Source organism: Lissotriton helveticus, chromosome 1_2 (assembly GCF_964261635.1).
Source record: "Lissotriton helveticus chromosome 1_2, aLisHel1.1, whole genome shotgun sequence".
Lineage (NCBI taxonomy): Eukaryota > Metazoa > Chordata > Amphibia > Caudata > Salamandridae > Lissotriton > Lissotriton helveticus.
The window spans coordinates 283,694,164-283,699,942 of NC_136058.1; the positions used below are offsets into that span (position 1 = coordinate 283,694,164).

Below are 5,779 nucleotides of genomic sequence, written 5' to 3' on the forward strand. Positions count from 1 at the left end.
TTAAAAAAGGCCTTTCATCCGAGACTCTCTTTCTTGGCTTCTGTGCTTGCCACTTACTTTTCCTCCAATCTATTGGTTTTAGCATGTTTTCCTGCATTTACAAAGGCCTGTTCCTTGTCTGCTTCTCATATCAGTTTCCGTGGTCAAAATACTGTTAACATCTGCTTTGGTGGCACTCTTTTTTCAGAATGTTTTACCTCTTTTCCTTTTTTTCGTCTTGGAACATATATATAGCATCTGGAGAAAGTGATTTGCCCAGAATCACTGGATATTGCGATGCCGAGACGAAAACATGGATCACCAGCTCTCGAGTCAGCAGCTCTGGCCGCTGCACCACATCCTCTCCACGCCCGTGTTACTTGTCAGGGAGGCCCTTCCTTTGTCCCTAGCGATGAGTGATGAAAGCAGCATTAAATTCATCACACAGTCCAAACAGATGCATTACCGATGCTTGTATTGACAGGGTCTCCTGACTGGTGACACCTGTGTTGTATTTGTGTTTTTGAAGACAATTCTGCTAGGGAGGGGTAGATAAATGACATGTCCAGCAGAACATCTGTCAAAAATTGGATTAATGGTGCATTCTACGACACTTTTTTTATTATATATTGAAATGTGTGTGTGTGTACTGAAGGTCAAGACAATCAGGGGCTTATTTACAAGCTCCTGTGCACTGCCAGAAATTCACTTTCGGTGACGGTCCGACGGCGCGCACTGCAGGGCCATATCTACAAGGCCATGTAAAGCCACCCTACGTGGCTTTTATCATGGCCTTGTAGATATGGACTAAGGCAATGCAGCGAAAGTTGCTGTGTTGCTTCACCTTGAAATTTGGAGGCGTGCCATGGGCATTACGGTGGGTGTTCCCACGTAACACCCATGGCATTGACTTACGAGAATTAATAAACCTGGGAATACGTCAAAAGGCTACAACTACTAGGGGAGGTGTAAGTGAGGCACAAAGAGGAGAAATACCTTCATTTCTTCTCGCTTTTCCTGCACACATAGAGGAAAAAAGCCTCTCGTAATTGTTTTTGTGCAGGAAGGTGTCTCTTCCTGCACAAAAACAATCATCCCTGCAACGCAGGCACCCTTGCACTGTGTTGCAAGGGTGCTTGCGTTAGTTCATAGCAGCCCATTGTGCGGCAGCAAGGGGAAAAGGATAGAAATGTACGTATCTCATAGATTACTGCTTTTGCCGATCCTTTTCTTTTGACTCAGGGCAGCGCATTAAGAGTGTTTGTGGCGCTGCCCTGCGCCAACACCTCATAAATGAGGCTGTTAATTTGAAAAGCTTGGCCACATTTTATAGCTCTTTGTCCTAAAGTTCCCCTCAAAATTCTCCACTCCCCCTACCTTGCATCTCCTGCCTCCACTAAAACATTAAGAAGTATATTTACATGGAAAGTGACGGAGAGCGGCGTTAGCATTCTTGGGTTAATGCCACGCTCCGCCACTTTTCGAAACGCAATACCAATGTATTTACAACAATACTCTGCAGGCCTGTGTTTCCCCACTGTCCTGGCCCAAATTACAGCTGCCTAGCCCCAACGCAGGCACCCTTGGAACATAGTGTAAAGGTGACTGCGCAGGGGGAATGATTGCTTATGTGCAGAAAGGGATACCTTTTTGCACATAAACAATCATGCATGGCGTTTTGTTGTTTTTATGTGTGCTGCATAAAACAGTACATATAGAAACAGCAAAAACGAGGTGATATAAAGCATTTCTCCTCATTACTCCATGTAAAGACTAGGGGGCAGACTTACAAGAACTGGCGCATCTCTGCATATTAGCAGAGAAGCGCCAGTTAATTTGCGAGACAGAAAAATAACCATGCGCCACCATGGATGCGCCGCATTTACAATGCGGTGTACCATGGCGCAAGAATAGACAGATGTGTGAAGCATCTTTTGTCGTAAAGGCAATGCATTGTTGGAGTCGTGTTGTAAGCACGACACAACTCCAGCAATGGTCAGGAATGCCTATTCCCATCATGCTGCGTCAATCCTTACACCTGCTTCAAGCAGGTACAAGGTTTTGACGCAGTGGCGTCGTAAAAGTGACTCAGTGAAATCTTGTAGATTTCACTGTATCACTTTTACGAGACTTCCTTACGACCGAACGCCCACCCGGCATACATTATACCTTGGCGCATGTACGCCAGAGTGGTGTTTGATTTGTCGACGACAGATCTCAAGCAGGGAGTGGCCGTAGTACTTATATTTGCATATTTTCTGTGCAATGCCATCAACTTCTTTTCTTTAGATTTCTGTGTTAAATTGTCAATTTTAACTTCTGTTAGTACCCTCAGATCTTTTACTCCTTCCCAATTTAATCAAAGTGAATATATAAAGTTGAACCATAATAAAAGTAGGTGTTACTTAGTCCTAGGGAGTGAAATTATAACTTTACATGTTAAGAATGTAGCTCTTTACTATTTGTCAAGAAGGTTCTTCTTAAAGAGGAGCCACCTGTTCATGGTTAATGAAAGATATGGATAAATACTTTTGTTCTTATCTAAACTAAAATGGATTGCTGAATAGTCATATTGTATTAATTAAATGTTAATATTATCTTTTCATTAAGAAGCGGGGTAAACATTTACATTTGTTTTGTAGATATTGCTAACTATGTTAATGAATGGTAGATGTTGCCAGTTTATTTTGTAATCACAAACGAAAACAGCCATTCTCGTCGTTGTTTGCCGAAATTGCACACTTTTACCTTATTTTGAAAGCCTAGATCTTTTTAGTCCATGTAACCTCCATTCTAGATTTGCTGCTAACTAGAATGTTTTGTGAGAAGTTGTCTCTCCAGACGTAAATAAATGATTACAACAAGCTTAAAGTTAAACAAAACAGACTTGCAGAGTGTAAAGTAGTGGGCCCTGGGCCCACTCGCTAAAGAAACACTGACACTTGTGACATAGGTACTTACCTAACGGACCACGAGTTAGAGCACCTGGTCCTTTTTAGGTTCCACCTTCACAGCTGTGCTTGTGAAATCTATTGTTTATAATATAAACTTAAAAAAGGCCTTTCATCCGAGACTCTCTTTCTTGGCTTCTGTGCTTGCCACTTACTTTTCCTCCAATCTATTGGTTTTAGCATGTTTTCCTGCATTTACAAAGGCCTGTTCCTTGTCTGCTTCTCATATCAGTTTCCGTGGTCAAAATACTGTTAACATCTGCTTTGGTGGCACTCTTTTTTCAGAATGTTTTCCCTCTTTTCCGTTTTTTCGTCTTGTAACATATATATAGCATCTGGAGAAAGTGATTTGCCCAGAATCACTGGATATTGCGATGCCGAGACGAAAACATGGATCACCAGCTCTCGAGTCAGCAGCTCTGGCCACTGCACCACATCCTCTCCACGCCCGTGTTACTTGTCAGGGAGGCCCTTCCTTTGTCCCTAGCGATGAGTGATGAAAACAGCATTAAATTCATCACACAGTCCAAACAGATGCATTACCGATGCTTGTATTGACAGGGTCTCCTGACTGGTGACACCTGTGTTGTATTTGTGTTTTTGAAGACAATTCTGCTAGGGAGGGGCAGATAAATGACATGTCCAGCAGAACATCTGTCAAAAATTGGATTAATGGTGCATTCTACGACACTTTTTTCATTATATATTGAAATGTGTGTGTGTACTGAAGGTCAAGACAATCAGGGGCTTATTTACAAGCTCCTGTGCGCTGCCAGAAATTCACTTTCGGTGACGGTCCGACGGCGCACACTGCAGGGCCATATCTACAAGGCCATGTAAAGCCACCCTACGTGGCTTTTATCATGGCCTTGTAGATATGGGCTAAGGCAACGCAGCGAAAGTTGCTGTGTTGCTTCACCCTGAAATATGGAGGCATGCCATGGGCATTACGGTGGGTGTTCCCACGTAACACCCATGGCATTGACTTACGAGAATTAATAAACCTGGGAATACGTCAATAGGCTACAACTACTAGGGGAGGTGTAAGTGAGGCACAAAGAGGAGAAATACCTTCATTTCTTCTCGCTTTTCCTGCACACATAGAGGAAAAAAGCCTCTCGTAATTGTTTTTGTGCAGGAAGTTGTCTCTTCCTGCACAAAAGCAATCATCCGTGCAACGCAGGCACCCTTGCACTGAGGTGCAAGGGTGCTTGCGTTAGTTCATAGCAGCCCATTGTGCGGCAGCAAGGGGAAAAGGATAGAAATGTACGTATCTCATAGATTACTGCTTCTGCCGGTCCTTTTCTTTTGACTCAGGGCAGCGCATTAAGATTGTTTGCGGCGCTGCCCTGCGCCAAAACCTCATCAATGAGGCAGGTAATTTGAAAAGCTTGGTCACATTTTATAGCTCATTGTCCTAAAGTTCCCATCAAAATTCTCCACTCCCTCTACCTTGCATCTCCTGCCTCCACTAAAACATTAAGAAGTATATTTACATGGAAAGTGACGGAGAGCGGCGTTAGCATTCTTGGGTTAATGCCATGCTCCGCCACTTTTGGAAACGCAATACCAACGTATTTACAACAATACTCTGCAGCCCTGTGTTTCCCCACTGTCCTGGCGCAAATTACAGCTGCCTAGCCCCAACGCAGGCACCCTTGGAACATAGTGCAAAGGTGACTGCGCAGGGGGAATGATTGCTTATGTGCAGAAAGGGATACCTTTCTGCACATAAACAATCATGCATGGCGTTTTGTTGGTTTTATATGTGCTGCATAAAACAGTACAGATAGAAACAGCAAAAACGTAGATTTCACTGTATCACTTTTACGAGACTTCCTTATGACGGAACGCCCACCCGGCATACATTATACCTTGGCGCATGTACGCCAGAGTGGTGTTTGATTTGTCGACGACAGATCTCAAGCAGGGAGTGGCCGTAGTACTTATATTTGCATATTTTCTGTGCAATGCCATCAACTTCTTTTCATAAATATTTCTGTGTTAAATTGTCAATTTTAACTTCTGTTAGTACCCTCAGATCTTTTACTCCTTCCCATTTTAATCAAAGTGAATATATAAATTATGACCATAATAAAAGTAGGTGTTACTTAGTCCTAGGGAGTGAAATTACAATTTTACATGTTAAGAATTTAGCTCTTTTCTATTTGTCAAGAAGGTTCTTCTTAAAGAGGAGCCACCTATTCATGGTTAATGAAAGATCAGGATAAATATTTTTGTTTCTTATCGAATCTAAAATGGATTGCTGAATAGTCATATTGCATTAATTAAATGTTAGTATTATTTTTTCATTAAGAAGCGGGGTAATCATTTACATTTGTTTTGTAGATATTGCTAACTATGTTAATGAATGGTAGATGTTGCCAGTTGATTTTGTAAACACAAACGAAAACAGCCATTTTCGTCGTTGTTTGCCGAAATTGCACAATTTTACCTTATTTTGAAAGCCTGGGGGCCTTATTTATAAAGGCTCGCGCCACCGGTGTGTCACTTTTTCCCATGTTAAAAGTGACGCACCAGGCGCAAGACCTTCATAAATAAGGCCCCGAATCTTTTTAGTCCATGTGACCTCCATTCTAGATTTGCTGCTAAATGGAATGCTTTGTGAGAAGTTGTCTCTCCAGACGTAAATAAATGATTACAACAAGCTTGAAGTTAAACAAAACAGACTTGCAGAGTGTAAAGTAGTGGGCCCTGGGCCCACTCGCTAAAGTAACAGTGACACTAGTGACATGGGTACTTACCTAACTGACCACGAGTTAGAGCACCTGGTCCTTTTTTTTTTTTTTTTTATAAAAGTTTTTTATTTGGCAGTTCATAAATTGCAG

At 42.2% G+C, this 5,779-nt stretch overlaps 2 non-coding genes across 2 annotated transcripts; both read left to right on the plus strand.

The window, feature by feature from the left end:
* The first annotated feature begins 2,420 nt into the window (after positions 1-2,420).
* LOC144808172 (U7 small nuclear RNA) lies at positions 2,421-2,475 on the plus strand. Its single transcript, XR_013606698.1, has one exon. It is a non-coding gene; the product is annotated as a U7 small nuclear RNA (small nuclear RNA).
* A 2,602-nt stretch (positions 2,476-5,077) lies between these two features.
* LOC144808141 (U7 small nuclear RNA) lies at positions 5,078-5,132 on the plus strand. The gene has a single exon (XR_013606669.1). It is a non-coding gene; the product is annotated as a U7 small nuclear RNA (small nuclear RNA).
* Positions 5,133-5,779: the final 647 nt, after the last annotated feature.